This window comes from Dromiciops gliroides, chromosome 1, assembly GCF_019393635.1.
Source record: "Dromiciops gliroides isolate mDroGli1 chromosome 1, mDroGli1.pri, whole genome shotgun sequence".
Classification (NCBI taxonomy): domain Eukaryota; kingdom Metazoa; phylum Chordata; class Mammalia; order Microbiotheria; family Microbiotheriidae; genus Dromiciops; species Dromiciops gliroides.
The window spans coordinates 61021939-61045832 of record NC_057861.1 but is presented as its reverse complement, the minus strand read 5'-3'; the positions used below and the strand labels follow the sequence as shown (position 1 = coordinate 61045832).

General features: G+C 39.2%; 1 pseudogene; it reads left to right on the top strand.

The window, feature by feature from the left end:
- The first annotated feature begins 1058 nt into the window (after positions 1-1058).
- LOC122737252 lies at positions 1059-21946 on the top strand (annotated as a pseudogene).
- Positions 21947-23894: the final 1948 nt, after the last annotated feature.

Sequence of the window (23894 nt, the reverse complement as noted above, 5' to 3'; positions counted from 1 at the left end):
CTAGTTATATGTAGCTATAGCATAAAACAAAGGGGAGAACACACAAATCCCTAGAATCCCCCCCATACAAGAACATAATTCATTTTTAAAAGATCTGAGAGTTCGTAGTAGACATTAAATTCACTCTGAGTCAGCAGTGATGTGACAGACAAAATAATCTAAAGCTAACTTAGTCTACATTCAAGGAGCTATGGCTTCCAGTAAGAAGGAGGTGATCATTCCATTGACCTTGACCATAATTGGACCTCATTTGATATATTGTGTTTAGTTCTAGGTACCACAATTTAGGAAGAACATAGATAATCTGGAGATTATACAAGAGAGAGTAACCAGGATGGTGAAGGGCCTATAAAGATCAGCCAAAGGAACGAGAGTTTCTTGGCTTAAAGGAGAAAAAATATATACAATGTGGGCTAACTGTATTCATATATTTAAAGAAATAATATGTGGTAAAGAAATGAGATTTGTTCTGCAAGGGCTCAGAGGGTAGAATGAGAGCATTAGATAAAACCTGAAAACAATCATATTTTGGCTCAATAGAAAGGAAGAGATCTTCAGGGAAAGGCTAGTTGCCAATTGCCAGGTATATTTTGGGGGCCAGGAATATTTTCTAGGGTAAAGTTTTGTATGATATACCCAAAAGATCCCTTCCACTCCTGTTTTTATTATTCTAGTTGAAGACTGTAAGAGTGGACCTGCCTGGCCCAGAGAATCTCCTTTATCTCAGAGTTCCATGGTCACTGATGCTTAGAAAAAAATTTGAGATAGTGTGCATAAATTGTTCATTTCTAAAGGTAGTGCTTCATGTTTCAAATACTGTCTGAACTAGAAGGAATCTTAGAAGTCATTAGGCTCAAGTCCTTCATCTGACATTGAGGTTGCATGTTGCAATAGCAAATTGTCCAAGATCACAAAGGTAATGTGTTAGAGACAGGGACAGAACCTAGCAATTACAAGTCAGAGCTGATGTTATTTCCATTTCTTTTCCACATACAAAGATAAATGCATTTTCATATCATGCTCTCTCACTTCTCTTTCCCAACAGAAAAATTAAACCCATGGTACCAGGAAATCAAACTCAATTCACAGAATTTATCCTTCTGGGATTTTCTGAGAAGCCAGACCAGCAGGGGCCACTCTTTGGGCTCTTCTTGGGCATGTACTTGGTCACCGTGATTGGAAACCTGCTCATAATGTTGACCATTGGCTCTGACTCTCACCTCCACACGCCCATGTACTTCTTCCTCTCCAATCTGTCCTTTGTTGATATATGTTTGGTATCCACCACAGTCCCAAAGATGTTGGCAAGCATCTTGACACAAAACAAGGCCATCTCCTATGCTGACTGTCTTGCCCAGATGTTCTTCTTTCTGCTTTTTCTTGGATTGGATAATTTCCTCCTCACTGCAATGGCCTATGACCGTTTTGTGGCTATCTGTCACCCTCTACATTATACAACCATCATGAGCCCTGGGGTCTGTAGCCTGCTGGTGCTGATCTCTTGGACAATAAGCCTTCTCTATTCTCTTGTTCACAGTCTGATGGTAACACATCTCTCCTTCTGTACGGACCATGAAATTCAGAACTTCTTTTGTGATCTTACCGAGGTTCTGAAACTCCCTTGTTCTGACACCCTTATCAATTATATCTTGTTATATATAATAGCTGGACTTCTGGGTTTTCTTCCCCTTGCAGGGATCCTTTCTTCTTACAGTCAGATCTGTTCTTCCATTTTGAAAGTCCCATCTGCTCAGGGTAAGTATAAAGCCTTTTCTACCTGTGGATCTCACCTCACTGTTGTTTCCTTATTCTATGGCACAGGGCTAGGTGTATATTTGAGCTCCTCAGCTATTCACTCTTCCTGGAAGAGCACAGTTGCCTCAGCAATGTATGCTGTGGTCACTCCCATGCTGAACCCCTTCATCTATACATTAAGGAATAAGGACATAAAAAATTCCCTTAGGAGGCTCTTTAGCAGAATAGCCTCCTCTCGGTGACAGGGCTCACTCCTGGTCCTAGAAATAAGACACTGATACTTCTATTGAAAATGTTGGGAGGCAAAAATTTTGGATTCCTCAATTCTTTTTTTTGTGGGGCAATGAGGGTTAAGTGACTTGCCCAGGGTCACACAGCTACTAAGCATCAAATGTGTGAGGCTGGATTTGAACTCAGATTGTCCTGAATCCAGGGTCGGTGCTTTATCCACAGTACCACCTAGCTTCCCCAGATTGCTCAATTCACTATCCCCCATTTAGCCATTATGGTGATATTCCTAAAGTGTCAGTCTGATGTCACCTCTCCCTCTCTCCCCAACCCCACAATGCAATGAATGCCAATGTCTCCCTGTTGCTTCCAGGATCAAATACAAAATCCTCTATTTGACATTCAAATCCCTTCTTAATCTAGTAGCTTTTTACCTTTCCCACATTCTTATACCTTACTTCTTACCATGTACACTTGGCTCTAATGACACTCACTTCTTTGCTTTCCCATGAACAATATACTCCATTTCTTGCCTCCGGCATTTTGGGGAGCTATCCCCCATGTCTGGAATTCCCTCTATATTCAACTCCATCTACTGGCTTCTTTTGCTTCATTTAAGTCCCAACTTTCAAAAAATCCAATGTTTATTGGAAGCTTTTCCCAAACCCTCTTCGTTCTAGTCCCTCCCATCTGTTAATGATTTCCTATTAGGTGAAGCTAGGTGGTGCAATGGATAGAACACTGACCTCATCAGAAGGACCTGAGTTCAAATGTGGCCCCAGACACTTGACACTTACCAACCGTGTGACCCTGTACAAGTCGCTTAAATCCAATTACCTAAAAAATGAATGATTTCCTATTAATCCTGAATATTGGTTGTATATCATATATATATACACATATGTGTGTGTGTGTGTATATTTGTTTGCATGTTGTTTCTACCCACCCACCCCCATGCATTAGATATTGAGATCCTTGAGGCCAAGGACTGTCTTTTGCCTCACTTTGTACATGTAATGTTTAGCAGAATGCCTGGAACATAGTAGGTGCATAATAAATAGTTCCATCTTACTGGCTCACTCTGCTCCTTTTGATTATAAATGATCTTGATCTTGTGCTTCATGGCCTTTAGTCATGGAGTTTCTACCAAATTACATCTGCTTGAATACCTCTTGATTCTTCTAGACAATTTTTATCTTTAACAAGTGCTGGAAATGGAGTGATAAGGCCATAAATTTAGGCCTCTGACTACCACTTAAGAGCTGTGTGCCCATGTATAACTCTTTTTGTGGTAGTAAAGAATTGGAAAGTGAGGGGATGCCCATCCATTGAGGAATGGCTGAACAAATTGTGGCATATGCATAATGGAATACCATTGTGCTCTAAGAAAGGATAAGCAGGCTGATTTGAGGAAAACCTGGAAAGCCTTACATGAACTGACGCTGAGTGAAATGAGCAGAACCAGGAGAAAATTGTACACGATAACAGCAATATTGTGCAATGATCAACTATGATGGTCTTAGCTCTTCTCAGCAATGCAATGATCTAAAACAGTTCCAAGCCTCATGATGGAAAATGTTCTCCACATCCAGGAAAAGAACTATGCAGTCTGAATGGAAATCAAGGCATACTATTTTCACTTTTTTTGTTTTCTGTTTTTTTTCCCTTTCCTGTGGTTTTCTCCTATTGGTCTGATTTTTTTCATAACATGACTAATGTAGAAATATGTTTGATATGATTATACTATGTAATGTATATCAGATTGCTTGCTTTCTTAGAGGGGGGAAGGAAGGGAGAAAGGCAGGAAAATCTGGAACTCAAAATCTTTTTTTTTTTTGGTGGGACAATGAGGGTTAAGGGACTTGCCCAGGGTCACATAGCTAGTAAGTGCCAAGTGTCTGAGGCCACATATGAACTCAGGTCCTCCTGAATCCAGGGCTGGTGCTTTATCCACTATGCCAATTACCTGTCCCCTGGAACTCAAAATCTTACAAAAATGAATTTTGAAAACTACATTTACATGCAATTGCAAAAACTAAAATGCTATTAAGATGGGGGAAAAAATTTAAAAGGAAAAACAAAAAAGAGCCTGTGTGCTCTTGGCCAAGTCATTTAATATGTGTATCCCTCAATTTCTTCATTTCAGAAAGGGAAATTGGAAGGCTGGTCCTGACTATCTGACATGGTTATTGTTCTGTACATGAAACCAAATACTGTATGTAAAAGTGCTTTGTAAACTGTGAAATATTATATAGCTGCAGGGAAGGAAGAAGAAATTAGAAAAAATTGATATGGGACTTAATCATTGGGAGTCTAGATTCCAATTTCTCCATTCCTTAGCAGATGGCCATTATGAGTTGCTGTGGTTAAAAAAAAATCACATGGTGGTCAGTGCTCTCATTATGAGTATCTTTGTGTTTTGCCTGCAAGGTGAAGTCTTTTTTTATGTTAGACCTGGAAAAACTGGAGCTCTGAAGACATAGCTTCTGAAAAAGTACGGTCTACTCCATTTGACAATGAGACATTGAATGTGTAGATCTGTGCAAAATCCAATTGTTTTCATGATCATCTTTGTCTTCACAAGCCTCAAACTTAGGTCTGACCAGTTCATTACTTTGCTTAAGTTTCTTCACTGGCTCCCTATTAGAGCTAGGATAAAATGTTATCTCCTTTCATATTTTAAAGTCTTCACAATCTAACTCCAACATATTATCTTGGGCTGATTTTCCATTGCTACCCCAAAATACTCTACATCCCAGTCAAACTCACCTAACTATAATGATGTTCTATGCTTCTCTTGAGAGTCTTTACAATGGCTGTTTCCCATGCATGGAATAGAAGGGAGCCCAAACTCATCTCTATATCTTTAATGCCCAGCTCCATTTATGAATGAGTTCAAGTGCTAACCCCAACAAAAATACCTGATTTCCCCAAATTGTTAGTTCTATCCCCTACTCCCACCAAACTTGCTGCATACTATTTATCTGTATACTTCTTGAATTTTCCCTGGTCCAGTGGAATATAGGCTCTGAGGGAATTTATTGTGATTTGGGGACCCTGCCTTTGGACTGAGATTAAAAAACCTTAGGCCCTCAGGGTTTTTCTCTGTGTGAGAGGGGCTGGTGCCCCTCCCCCTCCACTTCAGTGGCTGAGCTGAGAAGCCCCATGGGCCTTGGAGCCTTAGGGGGCACCTGCTGGGCTGGACAACTTCGAATAGCCCCAGTTCCCTCTGCCCTGAGGGGATATGCCCTGGAGATCCCAGACTTGCCTCTGCCGGGCCCTGGCACAGCCTTGTGGAGGCCCTGGGTGCACAGGGTGGGGGCATGGCCCCCTCGAGCCCGGGGCATGGTACACATAGGCCCCAGAAACCTCGGCCACGGCCCTAGGGCAGCTAACCAATTAGCTTGATGTGTGTGGGGGCTTGTCCCCCAGGGTTCCCAAGCAGAGAGGTGTTTTATATATGGGGGAAGTTAGACGGTCAGGGGGGACGCTAGAAGAAGGTCAGTGAGTACAGAGGAGGCTAAGGAGACGAAGAGAGGACAGTACAGAGAGGAAGAAGATGCTAAGGAGATGCAAGGAAGGACACCAGAGAAACAGTACAGAAAGAGAGGGGGCTTGCAGTTAGATGGTGGAGGAGGAAGCTACAGAGATGCTGAGAGGTCGAATTTTACTTTCGTTGCCTTTATCCCTAAGTTTATTCACCTAAATAAATCCTTTGCTGTTAAATGGAAAGAGGCTGTTTGCTTACCAGTTAGGAAGGAGCAGTTGTGGGAATTTTTAAACGGCCCTAACAGACTGGCTTAGGCAATTAATAGCAATCAGATAGCCAGCCAGTCAAAAGTCCACAGATTAGGCCCAGTTAGTTAAAATATTTTTATACCTCTTAGTGGGTAAATACGGGCTAATATTTGGTTTTGTTTTTTGTGGTTTTTTTATTCAAAGCACCTAACTCAATACCTAGGACAATGTACGCATTTAATGAATGCTTGATATGAATTGATTCATCATTGGCTCTCTCTCTCTTTCTCTTATGAATTCCAAAATCATGTAAGAGACCTTGGAGGTCCTCTACCTTAGCTTCTTAAATAATGAAATAATCCTCTCTATATCTAAAATGTCCCTGGAAAAAAAAAGTGCACATCTACCTTTTTGCTTGAACTCTTTCAGGTACAGGGAACTTCTTACTCAATAAATAGCTGTTCCCATTATTTGACTGCTTTAGTTGTGAGAAGATTCTTCATTAAACTGAGTAAAAATCTACCTCCTTGTAACTGCTACTTATTGTTACTATTATTAAACTAATAATAATACTAATAATATATGAGAGGCTATTTAGGTAACACAAAAGGAAAGGAAAGGGTATGGCTATATTTCTATATCTACAAAGACATAAACAAGGTTCCCACAAAATAGGGAGAATAGCAAATAACTAAAGAAAGAATGACTCATTTCCTCAGATGTCAGTTCAGAAATGCAGAGGAATGGCCTACATACATGATAAATGGGGCATATAAATGCAGAGGCAAATTTTACCTCAGAGGTTTTCATGATAATTACTAGGATAAAATCCATGTCTAAAATATGGCTCTGAAAGTATATGGCCAATTTAAATTGTGACAGCATATTTCAATTGTGGGGTTGTGCAACACTGTGTATTAAGATAAGATATGTAGGGGCAGCTAGGTGTCGCAGTGGATAGAGCACTGGCCGTGGATTCAGGAGTACCTGAGTTCAAATCCGGCCTCAGACACTTAACACTTAGTAGCTGTGTGACCCTGGGCAAGTCACTTAACCCCAATTGCCTCAAAAAAAAAAAGAAGATAAGATACGTGCTAGTAATGGAATCCAGTTGCTATAATCAAGAATAAAACTGGAAGGCATTGGAATAAATATCATTGGATACATAAATAGAAGAAGTTTTGCCATTATATACCATTATATGCATTATATGATTGGATAGAAAAAAGAATTAGATGAGTTCCTAAAACAGATGAAAGTACATGGGTATGGTATAATACTAAGAGCATACTTCTACTCACTGGACTTCTGCTTGAACTTTTTATTTTCCAATCTCATCCACCCCCCTTTTGTATCTTTTTTTTGTAAGACAATGAGGGTTAAGTGACTTGCCTGGGGTCACACAGCTAGTAAGTGTCAAGTGTCTGAGGTCAGACCTCTTGTGTCTTTGGTCATGCCATCTCTACTGGCTACTTGGACTCTGCCTATGAATGTGCTCAGTTCTCCACCATCCAATAAAAACCACCTCCTACCCTATTATATTAAGCTAAGTACTGCCCACTTTCTTTAAAACGTGGTGTCCACTTCCTTACCTCCCATTCCCTCGATCTCCATACCCATGCAATACAACTTTTATGTTCACAACTCTACTAAAATTCTTCTCTCCAAATCACCAAATCTGAACTTTTGCCCTATTTAATCAGTCCTCAGTTTTGGCCATGCTTTCCTTTTTACTGTCTGCTTTTAGGTACAATTCTATTGATTCTCCTACACCTCTGACTGATCTTTTTAGTTTCCTTTCCTGACTCCTGTTCCTCCTCCAGGCCCCTTACCTTACTGTGGGAATTCTGCCCAAGTTTCTGTGCTTAGACTCACCATTTTTCCCTCTCTGAAAACTGAGACCTGGAAGAGACTTTAGCTTGAAAAGGACAAGGTCCCCCACTGCATCTGAGGGCATCTCCATTCATCACGACCCATACGTTGCTCTATATTCTGATGACTATAAGAGAGAATGAAGCTGATGGTTTTGCATAGCTCTGCCTCCTTTAAATCCAATTCACTAGCAAGTCAAGACATCCTCCTCCTGATGTCACTCGTTCTCCTCTAGAAGGAAGAATGAACAATAACAACAATCTCCCTCTATGTTCTCTCTATGGGTGATCTCATTCACTCAGTATCAAGGAATCACACAATGTTAGAGTTCCAAGGGACCTCAGAGACCATCCCATACCTGAAAGGTGTAATCCCTTCTATTAACAGACCCAACAAATGTACTTTGCTCCTATGCTTGAAGCTTTCTCATGGACAGTCTACCTTGGGATGGCCACCCATTTCATTTGGGACAGTTTTTCTTATATAGAAATCTTTCCTAATATCGAGGTTTAATTTGGAGGGTAGCTAGGTGGCACAGTGGATGAAGCACTAGCCCTCAATTCAGGAGGACCTGAGTTCAAATCCATCCTCAGGCAGTTAACACTAACTAGCTGTGTGACCCTCAGCAAGTCACTTAACCCTCATTGCCATGCCAAAAAAAAAAAAAGATTTGGGGGCAGCTAGGTGACACAGTGGATGAAGCAATGGCCCTGGATTCAGGAGGACCTGAGTTCAAATCCAGTCTCAGGCACTTGACACCAACTAGCTGTGTGACCCTCAGCAAGTCACTTAACCCTCACTGCCATGCCAAAAAAAAATTAATTTGACTTTTTACAGCTTCCAACTTTTGGCTCTGGTGATCCTCGATCGTTCCCTCTGGGGCCAAACAGAGCCAGTCTAACCCTTCCTACATATAAAAGCCATTCAAATACATGAAAATGCCCATTATTCCCCAACTGAGTCTTCCCTTCAATGGGCAAAAAATTCCCAGTGCTATCCATCAGTCCCAATATGACATGGTTTCAAGGCCTTTCACCATTTTTCTTGCTCTTTTCTATATGCTCTCCAACTTGTCAATGTACTTCTGGAATCATGGTGTCCAGAATGAAATGACCTCCTAATCAGGTCAGTTGAGGGCAGAGTAGAGAGAGATGGCCACATCCTTAATCTTACAAATTTCACCTATCTCTTAATGCAGTTCAAGATTGCATTTGCCTTGGCAGTTTCCACATCACATTATTCAATTCATATTGAGTTTGTAGTTCACTGAGACCCTAAGGTCTTTTTTCTCAGAACATGGTATCTATCTATGATTCTCCCATCTTGCACTTGGTAAATTGAAATTTTGTACCCAAATATAAGACTTTACATTTAGTCTTACTAAATTTCAGCTTGGAAGATTCAACCCAATGATCTGGACTGTCAAACACTTTTTGAATTTTATCTATTTTCATCCACTGTGTTAGTTATCTTTTGTAGCCTTGTGTGTCATCAGTAAATCATTGATATCTAAATCATTGATAAAAAAAAAAAAGTTAAATTCCACAAGGCCAGCACAGATGCCTGGACAATCTATTGGAGACTTCTTGCCATTCATTGAACCATTAGCAACAAGATGCTGCAGTAGATAGAGCATGGGACTTAGAGTCAGGAATACCTGACTTCAATCATGCCTCAGACCCTCCTTACCTGTGTATCCTTAGTCAAGCAACTTAACTTCTTGTGCCTCGGTTTCTTCATCTCTAAAATGAGGATGAAAATAGCACCTACCTCACAGAATTTTTGAGGATTAAGTGAATTAATATATTAACATAACACATATTAATATAATTAACATATGTAAACTACTTTGCAAAAAAAGAAATATATACATGCTAACTACCACAATGACTACTCATGGAATCTGAACATCATGCAATTCCTTATCATGTATGTATCACTGAGTTTGCATTTCACCAACTTCTCTAGAAAAATTGTATTAGATATAATATCAAATGCTCTTTCCTACAACCTACAAAAACTGTATTACTTACATGGTTTTTAAAAATCACTATTTGTTTATTGGTATAACATCCCAACATGTCTGCACTATGTTTTTATTTAACATTTCTGCATTTCCTTGGTGGTAAATACATGGCTCTGCCCATAGCAGTCATGTGGGAAATGTTTGTTGAAAAGCATTGAGTCTCCCAGTTTCTAAATGAGGACTTGGGTTCAGTGGATAATGTGCTGAACCTAGAATCAGAAAGTTCTGAGTTTAAAACTCATCTAAAACATGGATAACTCTAGGCAATTCATTTAGTCTCTTTCTGCCACAGATTCTTCCTGTGTAAAATTGGAATGACCATTTTAGCCCCCTCCCAGGATTGTTGCAAGGATCAAAGGAAATACTATTTTTAAAATGTTTTTCTGACCCTAAAGTGCTATACAATACCAGCTATTTTTATTATTAATATTATATATTCTATAAGTTAGACTCAGAAACTGAGGCTGAAGACACTTAAGTGATTGCCCAGAGTCACAAAACTAGTGAATGGAATAGGCTAGGTCTTCCTGACTCCAAGTCTAGGGTTCTCCCCTCTATGCCTCCAAGCTTCTTGAGGAAATGCATCAAAATTAATAAGGGATAATAAAAAACTGTATTACCCACTGCACCCAGACTATGATAGTTGAATCCTTTTTACAGAAACCTCCTGTCTCCATTGGTAATCATGACTACAAGAATGATAACACATGACCAACAAGGATAGAAGACCAGACATTTTCTCTAATCCTCACAAACTATCAGGTCTTTCCAAAATTGAAATTATTCACTAAAGATAAAATAACTTTAGCTGCTTCCATGGTCTAGGACACCAGAAAACTAAAAGAAAATTAAAAAGAAAAACACACAATGAACTAAGACCCAACTCAATCTCACTCAGTACCCATTGTCCATCATGCTACCAGCACCTAGGTTGGCATCCAATGAAATTGCAACAAAACTCAACCCCACACCTCAGTCCCCTCTACTTCTTTCCATTGCCAAAGACATCTAGGCTCAAGGGTGTTGAAGTTGGCTTAGGCCTCTATAGCCAATACTGTGACATTTTCCGATGCTACAAAAGATATCTGTAGGAAGGCAGAGAAGCTAGAAGAACAAGGAAGGACATGTGTACTGGCTTGAACTAGAACATAACCTCATTCTCCAATAGCCTCAGAGATCCAAACTTCAGTGAAAGAAATCATGCCTCACTGCAGTAGCATTAACATGGCCCTTATATTCTAGAAGCAAAAGGTAAAATAGAAATTGAAAGAAACCACTGATCACCTCCTGAAAGAGATCCCAAAATGAAAACCTTTAGGAATATGAAAGCCAAATCCCAGAACTCCCAGGTCAAGGAGAAAATATTGCAAGCAGCCAGAAAGAAACAATTCAAGTATGGTGGAGCCACAGTCAGGATAAGATAAGACCTAGCAGCTTCTACCTTAAAGGATCAGAGGACTTAGAATATGATATTTCAGAGGACAAAGGAACTGGGATTACAACCAAAAATCACCTACCCAGCAAAACTCAGTATAATCATTCAGGTGGAAAAAATGGGAATGTAATAAAAGAGAGGACCTTCAGGCATTCCTGATGAAAAGACTTGAACTGCAAGCAGCTAGGTGGTGCAGTGGATAAAGTACTGGCCCTGGATTCAGGAGGACCTGAGTTAAAATCCAGCTTCAGACACTTGACATTGACTAGCTGTGTAACCTTGGACAAGTCATTTAATCCTCATTTTCCTGTAAAAAAAAAAAAAGACTTGAACTGAATAGAAAATTCGACTTTCAAATACAAGACCCTAGAGAAGCATAAAAAGATAAATAGGAAAAAGAAATTATAAGGGATATTAAAAGCGTAAACTATTTACATTCCTGCATGAGAAAATGATACTTGTAATTCATAAGGACTTTCTCATTGTTAGGGCAGGTGGATGGAGTATATTTAGACAGAGGGCCCAGGTATGAGTTGAATATGCAGGAATGATAACTTTTTTTTTTTTTGTCAAGGCAATGAGGATTAAATGACTTGCCCAGGGTCACACAACTAGTAAGTGTCAAGTGTCTGAGGCTGGATTTGAACTCAGGAGCTTCTTAATTCAAGGCCGGTGCTTTATCCACTGCCCCACCTAGCTGCCCCCGAATGATATCTTTTTTTTTTTTTTTTAGTGAGACAATTGGGGTTAAAGTGACTTGCCCAGGGTCACACAGCTAGTAAGTGTTAAGTATCTGAGGCCGGATTTGAACTCAGGTACTCCTGAATCCAGGGCCGGTGCTCTATCCACTGCACCACCTAGCTGCCCCTGCATGATATCTTTTTAAAAAAATAAAATTTAGGGGTGAGAGAGGAATGCACTGAGAGAAAGGGAAAAGGAGACGTGGAATGGGCTAAAGTATCTCACATGAAAGGAGCAAGAAAAAGCTTATGGAGTGGAGAAGAAGATGGGGGAGATACTGGAGAGTAAGTGAGCTTTACTCACCAGAATCAGCTCAAACAGGGAATAACATACACACTCAGCTGGGTAGAGTAATCTATCTAACCCTGCAGGAAAGTAGGAGGGGAAGGAGATGGGGGGAGGGGTGAAAGAAGGGAGGGAAAATTGGGGGAGGGGTGGGGAAAGGAAAATACTTTTGAAGAGGGATAGGGTGAAAGCCGTTAGAAAACAGAGTGAATATCATGGGGAGGGAATGGGATGGAAGGAAACACAGTTAGAGATAGCAACTGTGAAATATTTTGAAGCAGAGGCAAGAGCAATGTAAGATGACGATGAGATGACAATTGGTTGATTAATGGATGGATTTATTGATGAATGGATGGATGGATTGATGGATTTATGATGATTGGATAAAGAAAACTGATTGATGAGGATTAATTGATGATGAGGATGCCATACTGATGATTGTGATTGATGCACGATGATGACAAAACATATGGTACTTACATTGCTGGGCTAATATGAAGGAAATTCTTTGTCAGGTATAAGGTACTATATAAATGTTATCTATTACTGTTGTTGCAATAATCAACCTCATGGGTTTATTGTAAGCAAATCTCTGTTTAAAGTACTATATAGGGGCAGTTAGGTGGCATAGTGGATAGAGCACCAGCCCTAGATTCAGGAAGATCTGAGTTCAAATCCAGCCTCAGACACTTAACACTTAATAACTGTGTGACCCTGTGCAAGTCACTTAACTGCAATCGCCCCACAAAAAAAATAAATGAAGTACTATATAAATGTAGTTTACTATTTTTAAAATGATGAGGAGGATGCTATCAGAAAAATCCGGAAAGACCTACATGAGCTGATGTAAGGTGAAATGTAATATATACAAAATAACAGCAATACTGCAAGATGATCTGCTGTGAATGACTTGGTTATTTTCAGCAGTGTAATGATCCAAGACAACTCTGAAGGACTTATGAAAAATGCAATCCATCTACAGAAAAAGAACTGGTGGTATCTGAATACAGATCGAAGCTTATTTTGGGGTTAGTTCCTTTATCTGAAGTTTTGTTTTTATCTTTTTTCTTTCACAACCTGGCTAATGTGGAAATATTTTGTATGCCTACTCATGTGTAATTTATATTGAATTGCTTGAGTTCTTGGGGGAAGGATGGTTAGGTTCAGGAATTCCAGACATAAACTATTGAAACTTTATTTTGAATTTCTCCTACAAATAAATTTTGATACATGAGCAAAATAAGTAAAAGAAGAAAAAGTGATGTTTAGGAATTCATCCCCCAGAACTGAACCATTTACCTGTCTTTTTGGTAACTTTTGGGGGCTCTGGACTATATCTTACAATAATAATAATAACAATAAAACATGATAACAATAAAATATGCATACACACATTTAGGTTGTTAGTTCCCTTTATATGAATTCATGTGCTCCTCACAAAAACCATGTAATGTAAGGGTTTTATCATCAATATTTTGTGGATTTAGAAATGGAGGATCTGAGAGATTGTGACTTGCCTAGAGATACAATACTAGTAAGTATTAAAGGCTATGTTCAAACTCAAGACTTCCTGATCAAAACCAAACACTCTACCCAGTATACAACATTCCTTCCAAAGAAGACTTGGAATGACTAAAAAGTTATGGATACTTTATGTATTGAAATGAATTAATACATATAGAGTTCCCAAATAACTGTGGTTATTTAAGTTGAAGTTCAATGTTGAACTTTTAATGAAACTTTTGCTTATATTTATACATGCGCACACACACAAATATATATATGTATATATATATACACACACACACAAACATATATATATATTTATGTGTGTGTGTGTGACTTGCCCAGAGTCACACAGCTAGTAAGTGTCAAGTGTCTGAGGCCAGATTTGATTTTATTTGATATTAGTCCTATATCCTCAGAGGTCCAAACATCAGTGAAAGAAATCATGCCTCACTGCAGTAGCATTAACATGGCCCTTATATTCTAGAAGCAAAACGTAAAATAGAAATTGAAAGAATCCACTGATTACTTCCTGAAAGAGATCCCCAAATGAAAACTTTTAGGAATATGATAGCCAAATTCCAGAACTTCCAGGTCAAGGAGAAAATATTGCAAACAGACAGAAAGAAGCAATTCAAGTATGGTGGAGCCACAGTCAGGATAAGATAAGATCTAGCAGCTTCTACCTTAAAGGATCAGAGGGCTTAGAATATGATATTTCAGAGGGCAAAGGAACTGGGATTACAACCAAGAATCACCTACCCAGCAAAACTTAGTATAATCTTTCAGGTGGAAAAAATGGGAATGTAATAAAAGAGAGGACTTTCAGGCATTCCTGATGAAAAGACTTGAACTGGGGGCAGCTAGGTGGTGCAGTGGATAAAGCACCGGCCCTGGATTCAGGAGGAACTGAGTTCAAATGCAGCCTCAGACACTTGACACTGATTGGCTGTGTAACCTTGGGCAAGTCACTTAATCCTCATTGCCCTGTAAAAAAAAAAAGACTTGAACTGAATAGAAAATTTGACTTTCAAATACAATATCCTGGAGAAGCATAAAAAGATAAATAGGAAAAAGAAATTATAAAGGATATTAAAAGGGTAAACGGTTTACTTTCCTACATTAGAAAATGATACTTGTAATTCATAGGAACTCTCATTATTAGGACAGGTGGATGGAGTATATTTAGACAGAGGGCACAGGTATGAGTTGAATATGCAGGAATGATATCTTTTTAAAAAAATAAAAGTAAGTGGTGAGAGAGGAATGCACTGAGAGAAAGGGAAAAGGAGAGGTGGAATGGGGTAAAGTATCTCACATGAAAGAAGCAAGAAAAAGCTTATGGAGTGGAGGAGAAGATGGGGTTGGTGCTGGGAAGTGAGTGAGCTTTACTCACCAGAATTGGCTCAAACAGGGAATATAACATACACACTCAACTGGTTAGAGTAATCTATCTAACCCTGCAGGAAAGTAGGAGGACAAGGAGATGAGGGGGGAGGGGTGAAAGAAGGGAGGGCAAATTGGGGGAGGGGTGGTGAAAAGAAAACACTTTTGAGGAGGGATAGGGTGAAAGCAGTTAGAAAATGGAATAAATATAATAGGATGGAGGGAAACAGTTAGAGATAGCAACTATGAAATATTTTGAAGCAGAGGCAAGAGCAATGTAAGATGATGATGAGATGACAATTGGTTGATTAATGGATGGATTGATGGATGGATTGGTGGATTTATGATGATTGGTGATTTATGATGATTGATGGATTTAAGATGATTGGATAGTGAAAATTGATTGATGAGGATTAATTGATGATGAGGATGGCTTACTACTGATTGTGATTGATGCACGATGATGACAAAACATATGGTACTTACATTGCTGGGCTAATATGAAGGAAATTCTTTGTCAGGTATAAGGTACTATATAAATGTTATCTATTACTGTTGTTGCAATAATCAACCTCATGGGTTTATTGTAAGCAAATCTCTGTTTAAAGTACTATATAGGGGCAGTTAGGTGGCATAGTGGATAGAGCACCAGCCCTGGATTCAGGAGGATCTGAGTTCAAATCCGGCCTCAGACACTTAACACCTACTAACTGTGTGACCCTGTGCAAGTCACTTAACTGCAATCGCCCCACAAAAAAATAAATAAAGTACTATATAAATGTAGTTTACTATTTTTAAAATGATGAGGAGGATGCTATCAGAAAAATCCGGAAAGACCTACATGAGCTGGTGTAAGGTGAAATGTAATATATACAAAATAACAGCAATACTGCAAGATAATCTGCTGTGAATGATTTGGTTATTTTCAACAGTGTAATGATCCAAGACAACTCTGAAGGACTTATGAAAAATGCAATCCATCTACAGAGAAAGAACTGTTGGTATCTGAATACAGATCAAAGCATAATTTTTTGTTAGTTCCTTTATCTGAAGTTTTGTTTTTATCTTTTTTCTTTCACAACCTGGCTAATGTGGAAATGTTTTGTATGCCTACTGATGTATAATTTATATGGAATTGCTTGAGTTCTTGGGGGAGGGAGGGTTAGGGTCAGGAATTCCAGACATAAACTATATTGAAACTTTATTTTGAATTTCTCCTACAAATAAAGTTTGAGACATGAGCAAAACAAGTAAAAGAAGAAAAAATGATGTTTGGGAATTCATCCCCCAGAACTGAACCATTTACCTGTCTTTTTGGTAACTTTTGGGGGCTCTGGACTATATCTTACAATAATAATAATAACAATAAAACATGATAACAATAAAATATGCATACACACATTTAGGTTGTTAGTTCCCTTTATATGAATTCATGTGCTCCTCACAAAAACCATGTAATGTAAGGATTTTATCATCAATATTTTGTGCATTTAGAAACTGAGGATCTGAGAGATTGTGACTTGCCTAGAGATACAATATTACTAAGTATGAAAGGCTATGTTCAAACTCAAGACTTCCTGATCAAAACCAAACACTCTACCCAGTATACAACATTCCTCCCAAAGAAGACTTGGAATGACTAAAAAATTATGGATACTTTATGTATTGAAATGAATTAATACATATAGAGTTCCTAAATAACTGTGGATAGTTAAGTTGAAGTTCAATGTTGAACTTTTAATGAAACATTTGTTTATATTTATACATGCACACACACATGTATATGTGACACACAAACATACACACACACATATGTGTGTGTGACTTGCCCAGAGTCACACAGCTAGTAAGTGTCAAGTGTCTGAGGCCAGATTTGAACTCAGGTCCTTCTGACTCCAGGGCCAGTGCTTTATTCACCATGCCATCTAGCTGCCCCTGTTTATATATATATATATTTTTTAAAAAGATCTTGACCAATTTAACATTGAGCCAAATCTAATGAGATGAAATTTAATAGGAATAAATATCTGGTTGGTCTTAGGCTTGGATTCCAAAGTAATTTTATAAGTACAAAGTGAAAAGGCAAAGTAACAAAGAGAGTATGTAAGAGAACCAATTAAAGGATGTGGAGACTTTGGTATTGGAGAAGACTTTAGTTGGACATGATGGCTCTCTTCATGGATTTAAAATTATCTCCTGTGGAAGAATAATTAGACTTTTTCTGCTTGGCCCCAGAAGACAAAATGAGGACAAAATGAGACAAATCCACAAGGAGAAAATGTTTCCTTGCAATTAAAAAACAACAGCAGAATGGGATGCCCTGAAAGGCAGTGAATTCCTCATTGGGAACTTAGGAGATGATTCAGATTGGCCTGAAGTACCTCAGAGGACTCCTCTTGTTCAAAATCTCCAGAGTTTGATAACTTTCCAGGCAATGTTGGACAGCTCTCCTTGTTAGGAAATTTTCTACTATAGTTTCCTGCCCCAAAGGGGGATGATGAGCTGCTCAGGAATTGGAAACACAACTATACAATTTATCTAATGAAGAGTTTGGAGGATTGAGCCTCTTAGGCACTAGAAATTTCAAATAGTCTTCCTGTCCCTCCACAAGACCAGAGATCAGCTATTTCAGGCTGGGCAAGTGTTTGCTTGTGGCTTCCAGAGAAATCAGCCCAACTGCCTGAAACTCTTCAGTTTTTCTGGGACCCAAAGTATCTGCCTTCCTTGTCATCCCTTCCAACAGATACAATCAGCCAAACCTGTTCCCTTGGTTATGCTCAGTAAGTGACTAGCGGTGGGAAGTGTTGGGAATGGAGAGAGAAAAACAGGTGGGAAATAAGGGGAAAGAGAAGCAGACAGTCCTCAGAAACTGATGAGAGCCTTCCAAACCCAGCATCACTCAAATCAAAGCCTAATTAAGGTGAAAGAGAAAGAAAATGTGACATACTCCAGCATTTATTTGAAAATCCAGAGTTCAGTCTAGGACCAACATTAGAGGAAAATCAATGGAGAATATAATAAGTCATCATCAGAGTCAGGTTCTGGTTCTATCTTTGTCCTTAAACTAGAAATAGGATGTTAGTCCAATGATTTTCTTTTTTCTTGTGCCCTGAACCACAATATGGGAATGAACAATTCCCTATTGACTTCATGGTACTTTTTTGAGAGTCAAATGAGATAATCTTTGTGTAATTTTAGGTGACATTGAATCATTTCAAAAATATAAATTTTTATTTTTGTCACAGTAGCAGAACTGTGAGTTCATTGTGGCCCAATCCATCTTAGCCAGGAATAATCCAAACACAAGGGACAATCTTTAGCCAGAGGTAAGGCTCAGATACCCCAATTCAAAGCCTAGTAAAGAGAGAGGTGTTATGTCCCTACTCCCAGACACAGATTACTGGGCTATGGTAAGGCCCTTTTCATACAAACTGTATATGATTTCTATACTCCCTGAACCTACAGACCTCTGAATGGCATATTAGGCTAAGCCTATCACTCAGGGCCAAACTCATAGTCAGGGAGAGTTGGTGAAGATAGGGTAGGTCATGGAAAGACTCCCTAGCCCAATAGCAGCTGATGGGTAAACTGAAACCATTTCCCATGATCTGAAGAAAGTCAAGAACATAGGGAGTTTTCAGAGGAGGGACTGGAATTCCTAGGAAGTGTGATATGATAGGAAGAAAGATATGATAAGGACAGAGGAACAGACTTTATAGTATTTGAGGTACAGTCCATCACTGTACCAAGATTGATGGTTGTTCCTTTTATAGACATTATTATATGATGTATATGACACCACTGCGATATTCTGAGTATTCCTCATATTTTCTTAAATTCAGCAGGACCAGTTATCTCTGACTCCCACATCACTTCCTACCATTTTCTACCTACTGTCCTAATGTAATTTTTAGTGATTTTGTCATGTTTTATCCACCTTGTCCACTTTGTCTTATGGCTTTCTCTCTTTCTGTTTCTGATAAGAGATAGCCCAGATATGAAATTCTGATTTAATTATTTCAAATTCTATTATATACTTATTTCTTCCCTTCTCCTATCTTTCCTTCCTGTTTTCCATCTATGCCAATACCCTTTCTTCTGCATGCTCAGAAATTTGCAGAAGACACTTATAATAAAGGATACTTAAAATACAAAAATCAACTTATCAAAAGTAACCAGTATGGGGGCAGCTAGGTGGCGCAGTGGATAAGGCACTAACTAGCCTTGGATTCAGGAGGACCTAAGTTCAAACCCAGCCTCAGACACTTACTAGCTGTATGACCCTCGGCAAGTCACTTAACCCCCATTGCCCTGCAAAAAAAAAAAAAGGAACCAGTATGTCCTGCATTCTACTATGATTTTGATCCAGGACATACATGGTACCTCCTAGTTTGGTGATATATGATACAAGTGTATTATGACCTAGAGACTCTGATCAATTCTGCCTCCAAAGATGGGGGTAAGGTTGGGGTGAGAGACAGAGAGGGGAGCCCAGATAAAATATAGAAGTTTTTTAAGGAACATGCAATATTGGACATGTGATATTTTGATAGTGGGAGAGACAAATGCTTTCAACTATTTCACAGACTGTCATGAGAAATGTTAGATGTGTTTTCTTTGACTTCAAAGAACAGAACTAGAAATGATGCATAGAAGTTGCAAAAAAATAGACTTAATGAAAGGAAAATTTTCCTAATAACTACAGCATTAGGATTCTGCATGAAGCAGAGGCAAAAATTATACAATTCATAGGAAGAATTTCATAAGGGTTCCCTGAAGAGTAGAAAAGAACCTCTAGAAAAAGCACTTAGAGAAGTTGTGTTGCCCCTTTGCAACAGGTACTCTCTAAACTTAGTCTCATTTTTCCCTGCTTGAACTCGGTACATGTGTGAGAATATATCGATGCCGTTTTTTTCCTTGATGGGGCTGGTCATTTTATAACAAACGGTCATATCATATAACGTTAGTAAGCACTTCATTCTAGAAATCAATTGTCTAACCAATTGATATCAACTCAAAATCAATAGAGGAAGCACATTGGTGGAAGTTTATAAGTATTTAAGTTTATAAGTTCATAAATATTCGACAACCATCCCTAAACACCTCAAGACCTCCACTAGAACTTGAAGGGAAATCAGTGTTGCCATATAGGCACTCAACTTGCTGATCTAAATTTGGGTTTGGAGAGTAGCCCTGCAGTATATCTTACACATAAGAAAAGGGCTTGAAGATCTTAGTGGAAGGGAAGCTAAGTATAAATAAAGTCAGACCTTCTTTTGCTTGGACATGAAAATCCTTCTGGGTGAGTCCTCTCTACTGGCCATCAACTCCTGCAGGGTCTAGTCTTGTTACCAGCACCAGCTCCAAAATGAGAAACTCCTTTTCTTGATCTCCTCAGGCATTCTCTCTTAGGGGTATCAAGGTCTTTGTCTACAAAAGATATGTGGTCTGCTCTTGCTCTTCTGGAGTGGTAGCTATCTTTAAAAATTTGAAGGGCTAGCAAGAGGAGTTAGACCTGCTTTTCTTAGCCTGTAGAAGACAAGGCAAAAAGGCAGATTTGGATTGAATATCAGAAAACAAACCAACAAACAAACTTCTTAACACGTAGAGCTAACCAAATGAGAAATGGACTATCAGGAGGTGGTGGGTTCCTGCTCATGGGAGGGGTCTTCAAACAACTGCCAGATAATGACTTCTCATCTGTAAAATGACCCTTCATCTCCAACCCTATTTTTCTGATTATGTGGATTTAATAGTCATGACTCAGTGCCCATGGTCTTCTTACCCTCCATATCATTCCCCCAGGCCACCCTCCTTTTCCCATTGGTGAGTTCCTTAAGGGATTTCCCCATTTTGGGAAAGACCTCATATGTCTCACTCTTTGTTCTCCTCCTGTCTGTGTTAGAGACAGGGACAGAACCTAGAAATTATAAGTCAGAGACTGAGGTTCTTTCCCTTCCTTTTCCATATGCAAGGATAACTGAATTTTCATGTCATGCTCTTCTTACTCCTCTTTCCAAGCAGAAGACTCAACCTTATGGTACCAGGAAACCAAACACAATTCACTGAATTTATCCTCCTGGAATTTTCTGAGAAGCCAGACCAGCAGGGGCCACTCTTTGGGTTCTTCTTGGGCATATACTTGGTCACCGTGATTGGAAACCTGCTCATAATGTTGGCCATTGGCTCTGACTCTCACCTCCACACCCCCATGTACTTCTTCCTCTCCAATCTGTCCTTTGTGGATCTCTGTGTGGTATCTACCACAATCCCAAAGATGTTGGCAAGCATCTTGACACAAAACAAGGCCATTTCCTATGCTGACTGTCTTGTCCAGATGTTCTTTTTGCTTTTTTGCTGCTTTGGACAATTTTCTCCTCACTGCAATGGTCTATGACCGTTTTGTGGCTATCTGTCACCCTCTACACTATACAGTCATTATGAGCCCTGGGGTCTGTAGCCTGCTGGTGCTGCTCTCCTGGATGTTAAGCTTTCTAGTCTCCCTTGTTCACAGTCTGATGGTAACACGTTTCTCCTTCTGTACAGACCATGAAATTCAGCACTTCTTTTGTGATCTTGCTGAGGTTCTGAAACTCTCTTGTTCTGACACCCTTCTCAATTATATCTCAATATATATTATATTTGGACTATTGGGTATTCTTCCCCTTATGAGGATCCTTTTCTCTTATGGTCAGATCTTTTCTTCCATTTTGAAAGTCCCATCTGCTCAGGGTAAGTATAAAGCCTTTTCTACCTGTGGATCTCACCTCACTGTTGTTTCCTTATTCTATGGCACAGGACTTGGAGTATATTTGAGCTCCTCAACTACCCACTCTTCTTGGAAGAGCACAGTTGCCTCAGCAATGTATGCTGTGGTCACTCCCATGCTGAACCCCTTTATCTATACACTGAGGAATAAAGACATAAAAGGTGCCCTAAGGAGGCTCATTAGCAGAATAGACTCCTCTCAGTGATGGGGCTAACTCCTGGCCCTTAGAATAGGACACATGTACTTCTTCTTCTTCTTCTTCTTCTTCTTCTTCTTCTTCTTCTTCTTCTTCTTCTTCTTCTTCTTCCTCTTCTTCTTCTTCTTCTACTTCTTCTTTGATGAGGCAATTGGGGTTAAGTGATTTGTCCAGGTTCACACAGCTAGTAAGTGTCAAGTGTCTGAGGCTGGATTTGAACTCAGGTCCTCCTGAATCCAAGGCCAGTGCTTTATCCACTGTGCCACCTAGCTTCCCCAAGGACAAACGTACTTCTGGTGAAAACATTGGGAGGCAAAAAGGTTGGATTCCTCCATTCTCTCCCTGCTCAAATCTGTCTTCCATTTAGCCACTAAAGGATTGTCCTAAAATACAAGTCTGACCCTGTCACCCCTCCTAAGCAATGAATGTCAATGATTACATATTGACTCAAGGATCAAATATAAAATCCACTATTTGACATTCAAAATCCCTTTATAACCCTTTCTACCCTTTCGGTCTTTTAATGCATTGCTCCCTACCACAAACTTTTTTTTTGGTGGGGCAATGAGTATTAAATGACTTGCCCAGGGTCACATAGCTAGTAAGTGTCTAGTGTCTGAGACTGGATTTGAACTCAGGACTTCCTGAATCCAGGGCCAGTGCTTTATCCACTGTACCACCTAGCTGCCCCCCCACCACCACCACATACTCTTAGCTCTAGTGACACTAGCCTCTTTACTCCTCCATTAACAAGACACTGAGATACTTGGCTCTGGGCATTTTCTCAGGCTGTCCCCCATGTCTGGAATGCTCTCTCTACTTGACTCCACCTACAGGTTTCTTTTTTGTTTCATTTAAGTTACTAATGTTTTTTTTAAATCCCATTTTTTACTGGAAGCCTTACTCAACCCCTCTTAATTCTAGTCCCATCTTTCTGTTAATGTTTTCCTATTAATCCTCTATATAGCTTGTTTGTATATATTTGTTTGCATTTTGTCTCCCCCATTAGATTGTGAGATCCTTGAGGTCAGGGACTGTCTTTTGCCTCATTTTGTATCTCCCAAGCTTACCAGAATGCCTGGCACATCATGGGTGCTTAATAAATGTTGTTTGATGAACCCCAAGTTTCCTACCTCTATTCCTGGTTTTTCCATTATACTCCACTAATTGAATACCTCCTGCTTCCTCACAACATTTTCCAGCTAAAAAAGGTGCTGGAAATGGAGTGAAAGTCCTCAGCCTATTACCTATAAGCTGTGTGCCATTGGCCAAATCACTTAATATCTTTATCCCTCAATGTTGTCATTTTGTCAATTTTGTCATTTCTGAAATGGGAATTTATAGACCTGCCCTGGCTACCTAAAATGTTTTTTCCTCTGTACATCAAATCAAATATTATATATGAAAGTATTTTATAAACTATAAACTATTATATAGCTACAGGAGAGAGAAAAAAAATAAAGAAAATCAATATGGGATTTCATCATTGGAAGTCCAGGTCCCAATTCCTCCAATTCTTAGGAACATTATGAATTTCTGTGGTTAAAACAAATTCATCACTTGGTGGCCAGCTGACACATGATGAGCCTCTTTTTCCTTTCCTTTGTGCCATAGATAAAATCTTTCCAGTTTAGTTGCACCTGACAAAATGGAGCCTCTTGAAAAACTATGAGCAGCTCCATTTGACAACGAGACGTTGAATGGGTACATCTGTTCAAAGTCCAATTGCTTTTGTGATCATCTTTGACGCCACTACCCTCAAACATGGGTCTGACCATTTCCCTACTTTCTTTAAGATGTTTCACTGGCTCCCTGTTATAACTAGGATAAAATTTGACCCCCATGACATTTAAAACTCTTCATAACCTAAATGCAACATATGTCCCTGGTCTGATTTCACCTAACTGCCCCCAACATACTCTACATTCCAGTCAAACTTACCTACATATAATAATGT